At 41.4% G+C, this 16,042-nt stretch overlaps 1 long non-coding RNA gene across 1 annotated transcript; it reads left to right on the top strand.

The window, feature by feature from the left end:
- The first annotated feature begins 3,746 nt into the window (after positions 1–3,746).
- On the top strand, positions 3,747–6,005 carry LOC123115475 (uncharacterized). The gene is made up of 3 exons (XR_006456624.1): positions 3,747–3,824; positions 4,357–4,462; positions 5,673–6,005. It is a non-coding gene; the product is annotated as an uncharacterized lncRNA (long non-coding RNA).
- Positions 6,006–16,042: the final 10,037 nt, after the last annotated feature.

Below are 16,042 nucleotides of genomic sequence, written 5' to 3'. Positions count from 1 at the left end.
GAGAATTTCCATTGATGAGTGTAAGGAAAGAACCGCTAGATTGCGTGCTGAAAAGATAGCTTTATAAAAGCGTGTTCTTCTAGTTTTCTTGAAAATATTGATGAGGATCTTAAAGTTATTGATGCGTCTCCTATTAGATCTATGTTTTGCAATATGAATTTTGATGATTATGGGACTGATGATGAATCAACTTTGCCCAAAAGGCGTCCTAAGAATTCGGAGTCTTTAGATCTTGATGCTAAATTTGGTAAAAGTGAGATTGGAGAATCCTCAACTTCTAATAATATTGAACCTACTATCTCGGATTGAAAGGAATTTGATTATGATAATTTCTCTTTGAAAGGTTGTATTTCCTTGTTGCAATCCGTTGTTAATTCTCCTCATGCTTATAGTCAAAATAAAGCTTTCACCAAACATATCGTTGATGCCTTGATGCAATCTTATGATGAAAAACTTAATTTGGAAGTTTCTATACCTAGAAAACTTAATGATGAGTGGGAACCTACTATAAAGATTAGAGTTAAGGATTATGAGTGTTTTGCTTTGTGTGATTTGGGTGCTAGTGTTTCCACGATTCCGTAAACTTTATGTGATATTCTAGGTTTCCATGATCTTGATGATTGATCTTTAAATTTGCACCTTGCGGATTCAACCATTAAAAAGCCAATAGGAAGGATCAATGATGTTATTATTGTTGCAAATAGGAATTTGGTGCCCGTGGATTTTATCGTTCTTGATATAGATTGCAATCTTTCTTGCCCTATTATTCTTGGTAGACCTTTCCTTAGAACGATTGGTGTGATTATTGATATGAAGGAAGGGAATATTAGATTCCAATTTCCATTAAAGTAAGGCATGGAGAACTTTCCAAGAAATAAAGTCTAATTACCTTATTAATCTATCATGCGGGCTACTTATGAATCTAGTGCCAAAGATGGCACTCATTAGATCTATCTTTGCTTTTATGCCTAGCTAGGGGCGTTAAACGGTAGCGCTATTTGGGAGGCAACCCAATTTTCTTTATGTTTTTTGTTTTTGCTCCTGTTTAGTAATAAATCTTGCATCTACCTTCTATTTAGATGTGTTTTTATCTTTTAATTAGTGTTTGTGCCAAGTAGAACCTATAGGATAACCTACGATGATTGTTGATTTGATTCTGCTGAAAAACAGAAACTTTGCGCGCACGAATATAATTTTGTTAAATCACAGGAACGTGCTTTTGCGTTGATTCTTTTTGCTTCTGTTCAATAAACAAATTATCCAGGACTTCCTATTTTGTTAGGACTTTTAGAGTTCCAGAAGTTTGCGTTAGTTACATATTGCTACAGACTGTTCTGTTTTTGACAGATTCTGTTTTTCGTGTGTTGTTTGCTTATTTCAATGCATCTATGGCTAGTAAATTAGTTTATAAACCATAAAGAAGTTGGAATACAGTAGGTTTAACACCAAATTAAATAAATAATGAGTTCATTGCAGTACCTTATGTGGTGGTTTTGTTTTCTTTCACTAACGGAGCTTATAAGATTTCCTGTTGAGTTTTGTGTTGTGAAGTTTTCAAGTTTTGGGTAAAGCTTTTATGGACTATGGAATAAGGAGTGGCAAGAGCCTAAGCTTGGGGATGCTTATGGCACACCAAGATATTCAAGAATAGCTAAAAGCCTAATCTTGGGGATGCCCCGGGAAGGCATCCCCTCTTTTGTCTTCGTTCATTGGTAACTTTACTTGGAGCTATATTTTTATTCACCACATGATATGTATTTTGCTTGGAGCGTCGTGTATTATATTAGTCTTTGCTTTTTAGTTTACCAGAATCATCCTTGTTGTACACACCTTTTGGGAGAAGTCTATTTGATTAGAATTTGCTAGAATACTCTATGTGCTTCACTTATATCTTTTGAGCTTGATAGTTTTTGCTCTAGTGCTTCACTTATATCTTTTAGAGCACAGTGGTGTCTTAATTTTGAAGAAATTTCTAGTCTCTCATGCTTCACTTATATCTTTTTGAGAGTCTTTTAGAACAGCATGGTATTTTCTATGGTTACAAAGTTGGTCCTAGAATGATGAGCATCCAAGTTGGGTATAATAAAAACTATCATCGAAAGAATTGGATGCTATGATCAACTTGATGCTTGATAATTGTTTTGAGATATAAAGGTAGTAATGTTAGGGTCATGCTAGTGGGTAATTATGAAACTGAGAAATACTTTTATTAAAGTTGGCGAGTCCCGTAGCATGCACGTATGGTAAAAGTTGTGTGATAAATTTGTTGCATGAGGTGCTCTTTTGATTGTCTTCCTTATGAGTGGTAGTCGGGGACGAGCTATGGTCTTTTCCTACCAATCTATCCCTCTTGGGGCATGCGTAGTAGTACTTTGCTTCGAGGGCTAAGTAGGCTTTTGCAATAAGTATATGAGTTCTTTTTGACTAATGTGAGTCCATGGATATATGCACACTCGTCCTTCCAATTTGCTAGCCTTTATTATTACCGCGCAACTTTCACCGGTATCATAAACCCCTTATTTACCTTTCTCAAAACAGCCACCATACCTACCTATTATGGCATTTCCATACACCACAACACTTGATTGGGGGCAGTTAACTGCCGGAAGAAATAGAGGAACAAGGGCAAATGAACTGCTGGGACATTTGTTACTGCCGGCAGAAGTACCTCGAGGCATAGAAACTGCCGTTAGAACCTGAGCAACGCGGGCACGAACACTGCCGGTACATTTTAAGGCACACAATCTGCCGGGACAACCCAAACCTGGCCCATTTACTGTCGGGGACCTTCTTGGGCGCGAGACCAAAAATATAATGGGCCTGAGTGCGCGCTGGCGAGGGAAAGCGCGCGAGAGATGAAATTTTCTGGCCCAAATGAACTATAGACGCCCCGGCCCTCCATCCACAGAGGCCGCAGCCGCCCCCAAATCGACGCCCCACTCCTACCCTCGACCAGATCGCATCTGCCGTCGGCCTCCCCCCACCCAACCACTACCGCCGTCGCCCCCCACCACCACAGCCCTTCCGTCGGTCCCCACACCGACCACCGCCGCTGCCGCCCCCAACCACCCCACAGTACCGCCGGCAAGCACCGCCGCCCCAAACCATCCTACTGCCGTCGATCATCGTCCACATCCAGCCACAGGCGTCGTCGCCCCCACCACCGCAGCCCCGCCGTCGGCCCCTACCACCCCACCGCCACTCCACCGGCGACGACCCTCCTCCCCCCCGCGAGCAAGCCTCCTCCCTAGGTGCGTGGCCACAGAGAAGAATCGAGGGCACAAAGGTTGTTACGCTGGCATGGCGCGTGCGACGAATACCTTGTTGCCCTCATTTTCAGATTCTGCTTTTGTCCTAGATGATGTTGTTGATGCTACTACTTTTCTTATAATGATCCTCGTGCAGTTGATTGAGCCAGGAGTTCTTCAGATGGGGTTGGTGAGTGCAATAGTGCTGGAGTGTGTGGACTTTCTTTTTCTCCAGGGAAGTCAAATCAGTGGTGGTTCTGTTAATTGCACTGACGTAATATTTGTATTCTCTGAAGGTGACGGTTCTGAGGAAGGTGATATGACATGCTTCTGTTTGGTTACTCACAGGAGGAAGGTGATATGACATGCTTCTGTTTGGTTACTGCATCAATTATAAAACTGCATCTACTACTTCAGTTTTGAGGCACTTTATACACCATCTTGTTTGGTTATTTGTAGCGCACTGCATAAATGCCTACTGTTAAAGCAACTCGAGTTCTTAGGTCCAAAACGACTAGAGATGTTGAAGACAAATACATGGCAAAAGCAGGAATGTGACCACAAACAAGCTAGGAGGTATATACATGTTTCTCTTGGCTATCGCCATGTGATACTATTTCTTTGTTGTTTGCCATTCAATCGTTATCTTGATAAATTTGGAAGGAACTCAAATCCTCTCAATCATGATAATACTATTTCTTATAAGGAGTACCTTATAAGATGCATTGATCACTTCAGAAAGAGCTGAGCTTATAAGATGCATTGCTTATACTGCATGCACCTTTGTTTGTGATGTTAGGCGATTTAAAATATTGAAACAGGAAATATTGGCCAAGTCAGACCTCTTAGTTTTGCTTGTCACATCGGAACCCTGCTCTGTTAGCTTACTGCTAGTATTACCTCATGGAATCAAATTGGAAGTGATAAAATGCAGATTTGAATGGCAGTCTATCTAGATAGCGATGCTTTGCTCATTTCCTAAAATTTTCTCTATGAGTAGGTCCCTGATCTTGTTTATCTTCTGCTCTAGGTTATCTGTACTATACATTTGTTCTATGGAGAACTCTATCCCGTTATTTTCTCTGTATTCTACCCTCATGGTTCATAGGTAACAAGCACAGTATTTGGATGTGATGGCATTAACTATTGGTGGCTTATTTGTATGCCTAACAAGTTGGGTGAAAAATGCTCATTTGGTAAAAATTTCTTCATAGGTAGGTCTTTGATCTTGTTCATGTGCTAGTCTGGGTTAGGTGACAAGCTCGTTTTCTTTGGTTAATAATATTAGCAGCTTCGCAAAACACAGTTCTCTATTTATTATATGTTATTTTCACTTGTCCGGTTTTCCATCTGATGTTCACTTGCCTAGCTTAATAATATTAGCAGCATCGTAAAACACAGTTCTCTAAATCGATATTCTGTCATTCTTTTTCTTGATTGATCTCTATTTTTGCATAATATGCTTACTTAGGCCCTGTTAGGCAACATACCATAACCACAAATCCTCAACTTGATCACTCATCACCAATCGCCAGCTTCCTAGGCAAAAACTCGGTTTGAGGGGATCAGTAATAGTTTTCCCCCTATTGTTCTCCTATTTAACTATGTACATGGAGCATACAGGGAGCTTTTGATCACTACAAAACTGTACTCTTGCAAAGGAAATATTTACATAAATTTTGAAAGTAGCATGACAAATATTGAGAATCATGAACATCGAGTTTTGGACATGTCATAGAACAAAGGCCTCACATTTAGCATCGTGTTTATCTTGCTTTCTCAACTGCCTCCTTACGCCGCCATAGCTATAATCTCCAGCAATTGCTTCCTCCAGATTCCCTGTGGTCTCCGTCAATGGTTGCTTTAAAACTAAATTACTCTGTATTGAATATTTACATTGGTTGCTCAAAGTAAAAATATGTACTCTGCACTGAATATTAACTTGTGGTCGTGTTTTTTAGAAGGGAACAATATCGATGTTAGAAGTAGTAACAGGAAGCAATATCAGCTTATCCTACATCCACAAATGTCACTTAAATCCCAAAAGCACTTATATGCCGCTGATAAAAAAAAGCTTTCACTAGTAAGTTGTAACTTGACATATTGTTTTGCCATGGAATCCTGCTTATATTCACTAGGTATTACTTTGTCTACTTAGAATTAGCTCTTGGTATGTTCGGTGTAAATCAATTATGTACAAATTTCTGGTTTGCCAAATTTTACCATCGATAATCTTTGTATGAGGGCAAATGATTCTTGCTTGATCTAATTATGTGATTTTGCTTGTTGTGATGATGAAGTGCAACACATTTAGAAGAGTTTTATTTATGCCGATGAGTTAAATTGCTACATGTCAAAATCTTTAATTTGTCTCTTCAAAAATCTAAAACAAGAGCTTCATTTTGAGTTTCCAATCTATTGCAGGTTTCCGAAAGGCACAGAAGTTGACGGACACTTGAAAGACCTTCAAGCCGTTGAAGATTTGGAAGACCTGTAATTAAGTTGGTGGGGTGATAATGTCATATGCCTTGTTGAACCTGGAGACTTGCTCTGCCCATTTTGGTTGTGTGGCACATTTAGAAATATATGTACTTCTCCTTTTGTGGCACTACTTCATTTTGGTTGTGTGGCACATCTAGAAACATATATGTACTTCTCCATTTGTGGCACAACCTCCTTATATATGATTGTTATATATGTTTATTGAATCAACTTTAAGGTTTTTGATGAGGCCTATATATTACTTTGATTGATGAAGTGAATGTATAAATTGTGTGGTATGTCATGATCGCTTGAATAAAATGAATGGATATTACATTAGGGATGCCTAGATCAGTTTGCTAGTGAAATCAATGTACTGGCACAAAAACTACCGGGTAAAGATACTAGTGCTAGAAGTAGAAGTGCCGGTAATTGTAGTTGCATGTCCCTTGACCAATCTGCCGGGAGAAAATGGACTGCCGGCAAATAGAAGGGCAAGGGCAAACAAACTGCCGGAAGAAGTTTATCTGCCGGGACAAGTAATCGCCGGCAGCCGTTCTCGTGGCAGTTCTATCTGCCGGGAGAAACACTGTCCTGTCAGTTTATCTGCCCTCTAAAGTGTCTTTTCCTGGCAGTTATTCCGTCCTTGCATCAGTGTTGTGGTGTAGCCATTCCGAGATATATTGCCATGCAACTTTCCACCATTCCGTTTATTATGACACGTTCCATCATTGCCATATTGCTCGTTGCATGATCATGTAGTTGACATTGTATTTGTGGCAAGGCCACTTTCATAATTTTCATACATGTCGCTCTTGATTCATTGCATATCCCGGTACACCACCGGAGGCATTCATATAGAGTCATATCTTGTTCCAGCTTTGAGTTGTAATTCCATAAAAGTGTGATGATCTTCATTATTAGAGCATTGTCCCACTGAGGAAAGGATGATGAAGGCTATGATTCCCCCACAAGTCGGGATGAGACTTCGGACTTTACAAAAAGAAAAAAATGAGAAAAGAAAAAAGAGAAAGGCCAAAGAAAAAAAAAGAAGAAAGAAAAAAAAGGGAAAGAAAAAAATAAATAATAAAATGAGAGAAAAAGAGAGAAGGGACAATGCTACTATCTCTTTTTCCACACTTGTGCTTCAAAGTAGCACCATGATCTTCATGATAGAGAGCCTCCTATGTTGTCACTTTCATATACTAAGTGAGAATTTTTCATTATAGAACTTGGCTTGTATATTCCAATGATGGGCTTCCTCAAAATGCCCTAGGTATTCGTGAGCAAGCAAGTTGGATGCACACCCACTTAGTTTCTTTTTTCGAGCTTTCATATATTTATAGCTCTAGTGCATCTGTTGCATGGCAAACCCTACTTACTCACATTGATATCTATTGATGGGCATCTCTATATAGCCCGTTAATACGCCTAGTTGATGTGAGACTATCTTCTCTCTTTTTGTCCTCACAACCACCATATACCACCATAGTGCTATGTCCATGGCTTACGCTCATGTATTGCGTAAGAGTTGAAAAAGCTGAAGCGCGTTAAAAAGTATGAAACAACTGCTCGGCTCGTCATCGGGGTTGTGCATGATGGGAGTATTTTGTGTAATGAAAATGAAGCATGGCCTAACTATATGATTTTGTAGGGATAAGCTTTCTTTGGCTATGTTATTTTGATAGGACATGATTATTTGTTAGTATGCTTTGAAGCATTATTATTTTTATGTTTTATAAGCTTTTATTTTCTATCATTTGGATCTGAACATTCATGCCACAATAAAGAAAATTACATTGAGAATTATGCTAGGTAGCATTCCACATCAAAAATTTCTTTTTTATCATTTACCTACTCGAGGACGAGCAGGAATTAAGCTTTGGGATGCTTGATACGTCTCCAATGTATCTATAAATTTTGATTGTTCCATGCTATTATATTACCCCTTTTGGATGTTTATGTGCTTTATTTTATACATTTATATCATTTTTGGGACTAACCTACTAACCGGAGGCCCAGCCCATATTGCTATTTTTTTTGCCTATTTCAGTATTTCGAAGAAAAGGAATATCAAACAGAGTCCAAACAGAATGAAACCTTTGGGAGCGTGATTGTTGGAACGAACGTGATCCAGAGGACTAGGAGTGCAAGTCAAGAAGCAGCCGAGGCCCCCACGAGATAGGAGCCCCCCCCGTAGGGCGCGCCCCTATCTCGTGGGCCCCTCGGGCGGCCATCGACGTACTTCTTCCTCCTATATATACCTACGTACCCCGAAAACATCCAGGGGCACCACGAAACACAATTTCCACAGCTGTAACCTTCTGCATCCGCGAGATCCCATCTTGGAGCCTTCACCGGCACTCTGCCGGAGGGGGAATCAACCACGAAGGGCTTCTACAGCAACATCCTTGCCCGTCCGATGAGTTGTGAGTAGTTTACCACAGACCTACGGGTCCATAGTTATTAGCTAGAAGGCTTCTTCTCTCTTTTAGGATCTCATTATGATGTTCACCCCCTCTCTTGTGGAGATCTATTCGATGTAAACTCTTTTTGCGGTGTGTTTGTCGAGATCCGATGAATTGTGGGTTTATGATCAAGTTTATCTATGAATAATATTTGAATCTTCTCTGAATTCTTTTATGTATGATTGAGTTATCTTTGCAAGTCTCTTCGAATTATCAGTTTGGTTTGGCCTACTAGATTGATCTTTCTTGCCATGGGAGAAGTGCTTAGCTTTGGGTTCAATCTTGCGATGTCCTTACCCAGTGTCAGAAAGGGTTGCAAGGCACAAATTGTATTGTTGCCATCGAGGATAACAAGATGGGGTTTATATCATATTGCATGAGTTTATCCCTCTACACTACAAAAAAATACACTTCCGTGATGATACGTGTTTGTCATAGTAGGTCGCGTTTTTGTCATGCATGTACATCCATGACAAATTTATGACAGAATCAAGATAGTCATACCTGTGCTGTCGTAGAAGTGTTCGATGACATTACCAAAATTATCATCACAGAAGTGTCCACTTCCATGACGATAAATCGCGCGTCACAGAAGTGCTTTCGTCAAGGGTGACCGACACGTGGCATCCACCATAACGGAACGCCGTTAAGCTATTGGGTCGGGTTTTGGATCCGATAACCCGTTAACAGCCCCGACCAATGGGGATTTTCCACATGTAAAATCATTAATGGCTGGAGGAAACACGTGTAGGCTCATCGTTGGGACAGGATGTCATCCACTCATTGGACAGAAGGCGCCAATGATATGTCGACACGTGGCATGACCAATCAAGTTTAAATGGGCCGGCCCAACTAAAGGCCCACAATATTTTGCGGCCCATAATGGGCCGACCCAGTTAAAGGCCCACAAGATTTTGCGGACTATAATGGGCTGGCCCAGCCAAAGGCCCACAAGATTTCACGGGCCATAATAGGCCGGCCCAGATAAAGGCCCACAAGATTTTTGGGTGCCATAATGGGCCGGCCCAGGTAAAGGCCCACAAAATTCTTGCGGATCATAATGGGCCAGCCCAGCTAAAGGCCCACAAGATTTCGCCGACATTAATGGGCCAGCCCAGCTGTAGGCCCACAAGATGTTGAGGACCCTAGTAGGCCGACCCATTAACTGGCTGCCATGTTTTGGGCCAAATGCCGGCCCATAATTGATCCGGTCCATTAATGGCCTACCACGTTCCGGGCCTAATAATGGCCCATATAAGATCTGGCCCGTTAAAAGCCTCCCACTTTCTGGGCCAAATCACGGCCTAGATCAGGTCCGACCCTTTAAGAGGCTTTGGGCTCAATTATGGCCCATATCAGATTCAACCCGTTGACTGGACGCTATGCTTTTGGGCCCACTTTCTAAAGTCCCATTTAGTAATTCGGCCTGATATTAGTTTCGGCCTGTTAAGGGCCCATTTAACATTTCGGCCTGTTAAAATCCCATCATATAGTTGGGCCTAACTACGGCCCAGTTTGCATCCGGCCTGCTCGCAGCCGATATCTGATTGGGCCAAACAAGGACCAAGACAACTTTGGCCTATTAAAAGCCCGTGAATTGATTCGCACAATCATGGGCCGGGGTCCATTTTGGTCTGCCGCCGGCCCGTGAGCTATTCGGCACGTTTCAGGCACAGCCTACTTCTCAGCCTCCTAAAAGCCTATTGAGTTTTCTTGCGAAAAGAGGGCCGGGGGTTACTCGGCCTATTAAAGACCCGAATCTACTAGTGGGCTAGTTTGACGGGGCCCATGATGTGGATCATACATCGTGATTGCATGATGACCCGATTATGTACCGTAATTTTACGGTTTGGACGGTTTACTGCGAAGACATGATATATATACAGTAAAATAACTGCACCATCGTGAATAAGAAAAAACCTAGACTATACAATAAAGAAATTATGGCATATTACATCCACTGGGCATCAAAGTTCGCCACTATGATAATAAAGCACAAGCAGACAGTAGATTACATGCACTGGGCATCAAAGATCGCCACCAGTGCAAATAAACACACCGACGAAATAATATACAAAACCGACAGCACTTCAATAGAGTTCAAGAAAGGTTAGCCCTGCTGGGGAGCTGCAGTGCAAGCAGCTGAGCAAGATGATGAGACTGCGCTTGTTCAACACTTATATCTTCCTCACTCTGAAAGATAAACAAGCAGACAGATGACAGGTTTTGCACATAAAAGTATCAGTGCTGACAATTCATCACATTTCTTACTGACGAATAAAGTGACACAGTTTAAAATTGCATTAACACAATATGGTATTGTTGAGGTCAAGACATGGCAGGAATTGACATTGTGAAGGAGTTGACAGCTTCACGACACCACTAGATTACAGATCAAGAACTCATAAGTATCAATGGTTAGTGTGCTGTCAATTTATCCCATTTCAGATTGGCAAATAAAGAGGCGGTTTAAATAATAGTAGAATGATATGACATTGTTCATAGTTAAGACATTGCAGAATATGACATTGTGTTGTAGTGGGTAGATTCACCACACCACTGGATTACGGATGAAGAACAGAAGCATACATGCAGTGCAAAAGAAGATCACTTGCTCTGTATAGTTTAATTTACATGGTATGAAGAAGGAACTTGGTTGTACAACTGAAAACTTAAATTGAGAAGGACAAACTTTTGTTTATGAACTACATAATAAATTTAAACATGCAATTTGATGCAAACACCAAAAATAAACAGCTGTTGCAGTCATGCCTAACCAAATATACACAACAAAGTTTGAAGGCTTGAGAAGGACAAACTTACATTACTGGTGAAGACAGGCTCTATAAAGCCCTTGTCCATTCTGATGGGGGGGGGGCAATTCAAGAAGTTTAGCACAAAATGTTCTTCATAAGCATTGCCTTTATTCTACATTTTGTTAAGAGTAAATATAGATGTGATAATATACGAAAAAATGGAGAATATTTAAGACAAGATGAAGAGTGATGCTACATAACCAAGTAGCTATAAATGTATGTGTAGCGATATAGGCAAAAGGCACAAGCAAGAGCAATGCACAGCTAAACTTCTGCAGTACCAACCTTATGGTAAGAGTAAATATAGATCTGATGTGTAGAAAATGGAGGGCAAAGGAAAATAAGCTGCAGAGTGATGGTACATGAACAACTACCTGTCAATATAAGTACACTGATAAAGGATAGCATGTACTTACAAGAACAATGCAGAGCTAAAAAAATTCATTGGCATTGGATATATTCTATACTAATGTAACTATTCATACAAATTGGATAATTTGGAGCGAACAATTGATAAGCAAGCTATCATGCATACTGCTGTCACATAATGAACCAGGTATGTATGCAAGTACAGTGATACAGGACAATCGGTACTAACAAGAGCAAAGCAGCGGACAACATGTTTGCCATATCTCGTCGTTCTTTTCAAACCGGAATTCTTCTTCGAGCTGATTTCCTGCAAAAAAGATCCGTAAGGCACATGCGGAAAAGTAGAAGTTCAAATTGTCATGTGATTTCATAGACAGTACCTCATCCTGGGAACGAGACCAGTGCATAACAAGGTTTTTCCATTCAATGTCTTCTAAATTTAGCACAGGAGACTTCACCGGAAATTCGTTTATAGTCTTGCCATCAAAGTGTGATTTCCTCAGGTAACACCGATACTGCTGCAATGCTTCCTTGAAAAGCACAAGCAAGCTTTGCTCGTCATGACTATCCAGATTGACCCTCACCTAGATACAACAATGTAATGTAAATCATTGATGTGTTCGATCAGCAGAAAACAGGAAAATAATAACCATGAATAATAGCACTTACACGTAAGTTGGACAGGAAGATGTGAAAATGGTGTTTGTCTTCACTATAATCTTCCCATGATGGGAATATATGCATGTAGTCCCTAACAACATTGAGAGCATTGTCTTTTAAACTGGGAATAAATGGAATGGGTTCCAATCTGCAGGAATTGGCCGTCTCTGCAATTGGGATAGGTCTTCGGCCGGTGGACTTGCTGTACTTTTTGCTGGAGTGGGATTTTTCTGTGGTACGGCTGGTGCTATGGCAAATAAAATTGGTATACCTTTTGCTGGAGTGCAGGTCCTGTGTGGTGGGGCTAGTGGTGTGGCCAGTGAAGTATGGGTATAGTCTGCTGGAGTCGGTCCTATGTTTTGTGTCACTGGTTGTACAGGCAATATAAGTGGGGCGCTATCTGATTTCTCCGGCACCACCATGTTTTTCAAGGACATTGTTGGTGCTCCTTTAGGTTCGGCAATCACCCTCTTCCTTTTTGATGTCTGATGCACAAGAACAACATTTGAGTGGAAAAACATGGTATGACGACAAATGGAATATGTATTGATAATGGATGGGCATGGCATCTCGAGTTATATGATGAGTAAACTAAGGAGATGGTGGTGCAACAAAGTAGAAGAAATGCAAGACAACATATGCAAGATACACAATCAATAAAACCTTGCCAAATTAGAACATGCACCTTGATGGGTGAATAGGACAGGCCATCTGCCTTTGACTCCTCGAGGTTAGAATAGTCATTAGAATGATATTCTGAACAAGAATCAACAGGTGGGGAGCGTATGAGTTTCATTGCTTCCAGAATGGCACTAAATGCCTTGGTTCCAATTTTGTAAGTCATTGCAGTGTTCCACAATATTCTTCTAATGCGCGGATTCTGATATTCACTGTAATTGCATATAATATCTGAGAACCATGAAAACATAAATAGTTCTGAGATTATCTTTGTAATGAGATGATATTCTAATATAGGGGTGCCCCTGTAAACACTTATGTGCTATCACTGGATTCTGATGAGAGAGCTCATGTGTGCTGTAATATCGTGCGTGCATTTATATAATATGGCACAAGTACACAAAAAAATAGGCTCCAGAAGTAAGGATAGCTGGCAGATGATAGGTTCATAATATACTGTATAGATAGTTTATTGCCAAACCATGATAACAAGAGCACACAACAACTAGGCAGATCATAGTGTACATAACAGGGGTACACCATAACCACGATATATAAATCGGGAAGTGGAACTGGCTTGAAAATACGGTGTTGTATTGGCGCTAGTAATTGAAAGCCAATCGATCACGTACATGCCAGCACTATCGAACATGGTAAAGAAGAGCAAGCAGATTTTGGATAATAAAATGTTGGTTGCGCAGTGCCCACACATGGTGAACCAGAGCGCATTAAGAATGCAACTCCCAACTGTCTCTCGACCATTTTAGGCGGTTGGATGAAGATCCTACGTCTCCTAACCCTTCTTCTTCCTCGTCTCTGATTCTTCCCATACAAAACACTACACGGGCCGCCGGCCGGACCACCAGCCCCCACCGCCTGTGTTCCTCCGCCACCCCACCCCCCACCCGCGTCGAGTTTTCTTCGTTTGGCGAGGCCCCACAACCACTCGAGCCCCTTGGATCGCACCGACGAACTTTGGCGAGGTCTGAAAAATCGACTGACCCAATTTTGAAATTTAGTCTACTGTGATTTAACTAGTGTGGAAAAATATAAAAGGGGAAAACCATAAGCATTGGGAGTATAGTGTTGAGCGTGCCATGGCGGATCTGAAGGTGCAAACCGGACAAAGGCAACTTCGCAAGCAAGACAAGAAATCAGAGTAAAGCAGTGGCGATCTATTTTCTTGCTGCGATAAATAAGTTGAGAAGATACGAAAGAGTACCACCTCTAGTGCGGTGCCGTGTATGCATATGGTGAGAATTTGACGGTGCTGCAGTAGCGATGGCTGTCGGCGGCGTGGAAGCAGATCTAGGAGGGTAGACAGTGGCGGTAGGGCATGGTGGATGAGACGGTCATAGGAGCAGCGCCGACAAGGTGGACGACGGCGGGGATGAAGCGAGAGGACGGGATGCAAGGATCCCAGTCCGAAGGCGTGGATGAGAGAGGTCGATCTCTTGTAATGGACGGCGGCGGCGAGGTAACAGCTCCGGCATGGTGGAGGAGGACGGCGGTGGATGGACTAGCGGACGGCGGCGGACGAAGGAGGGTGGGGTGGAGAGGGTGTTTTGGCGCCCATGGAGTACGAATGGGGAAAAGGGAGGTAGAGAGGAAGGGGGAACCATGTATTAAGGGCGCGGTTGTCTCAAATGCGAGGAAATTTACAAACTTAGCCCCCGTTTCATATTTCTACTACATCACAGCAACATTAGTCTGTTGGGGATAGGACGGTAATCTCGCATACACTGAATATTTGACGATGAGAGTTTGTTTTTGGCGCCCACCGTGTATGAATATGAATCAGGGAGGGAGTCGATTTCGACCGAGGGCACACTGTGTTTTGGCGCCCACCGTGTATGAATCCGGGTGAGAGGCGGTTACGTCACGTTTAGGCGAAATTACAAACCTACCCCTATCGAAACCTATAGAAATCCAGCAGATAGGCTTTGCGCGGCAGTGATAGGCAGTAGTGATTTCCATCTCGCAGATTTTGGTTTTGGGCGGTTACTGCGACTTTCCTCGCTTTGTTCAAATTTTGCACAGTGCACGTTTACCGTGCCAACTCAATTCGAGTCCCGTTTGTATTCTACTATTTTTTTTCGGGCGGGATCCATTTTCAATTGGAATTACATTCTATATACATCATTTTTTTATATATATACTTTCAAAAGCACAACACCATTCATACATAAATATGGTTTACAAATGGCATGATCTCAGATTCATAAGGTTGTATCCATCAATTTGGATTATCAAATATTTGAAACCACTTTATGTTGAAATCCAATGTATGCATTCCTCGCTAACTGTCTCCAATTAATGTGTGTTTCATGCGGTTTTTTTAACTTCTCAAACATGTATAATGTGTTTCACACATGCAACATATAGTGTAATCCCGTTTAGACATTAAATGCATATAAACCATGCATTGTTTGTAATTGAAGAATCTATGGATCACCAATATTGATAAGCTATATAACATTACACATGTGCCCGAATTCAAATGAATATGCATGTTTGATACACCAATTTTAGTTATGATATTATCGAAGTCATGATCTCCAGTTTAAATATTTGAATCCCCTTTAATCCAGATATTCGTCTCATATAGCTATCACTCATGCTTATATAGGACTATCTCTCTGGACCTATACACGTTCATCGTCTCTCAGGCATCTCACATGCTACCTGTATGTCGACAATGATCTTTTATCTTCATAACACACTGACGGTACTCTCTCCATCGACCTTCATCACTCTATCTCTCTCTAAGTATATCTCGCTCCCTGCTATGTGTCTCTAGCTATGATTCTCCATGTGGAATCTCTTTCTCTCACATAAACACAAAACTTTGTCTCCCGGGGTCTCATTTCTCTCAACTATTCCCATGTGTGCCACTCGCACACCCCTCATACAGAGATGTCTTTCGCTCCTTAGATATGATAACCTACGACTCTTCCTCTTCAATATCTCTTTCTCACGCACAAACACAAACTCTGTCTCCCAGGGTCTCATATTTCTCCATTGTTCTCTTGTATGTCGCTCAAACACACTCTCTCTCCCCAGAGATATCTTGCGTTCCCTCATATGTCTCTCTAGCTATTACTCTCGTTGTGAAATATCTTTCTCTCTCGCAAACACAAAACTCCGTCTCTCTGGATCTCATTTCTCTCTGATATTTGTTTGTATGTGACTCACATGCACCCTCTCTCTATCTCTCTCACACCCACACACATAACCCAGCCTTCTGATCCACTCGACTCCTATCTCTAGCGCACACTAGCTAGCATCTTTATCTTTCTATTTATCTGTTTCTCCATCAACC

Source organism: Triticum aestivum, chromosome 5B (genome assembly GCF_018294505.1).
Source record: "Triticum aestivum cultivar Chinese Spring chromosome 5B, IWGSC CS RefSeq v2.1, whole genome shotgun sequence".
In the NCBI taxonomy this organism is placed as follows: Eukaryota; Viridiplantae; Streptophyta; class Magnoliopsida; order Poales; family Poaceae; genus Triticum; species Triticum aestivum.
The sequence above is the reverse complement of the archived record's forward strand: the minus strand, read 5'-3'. Positions and strand labels throughout refer to the sequence as shown.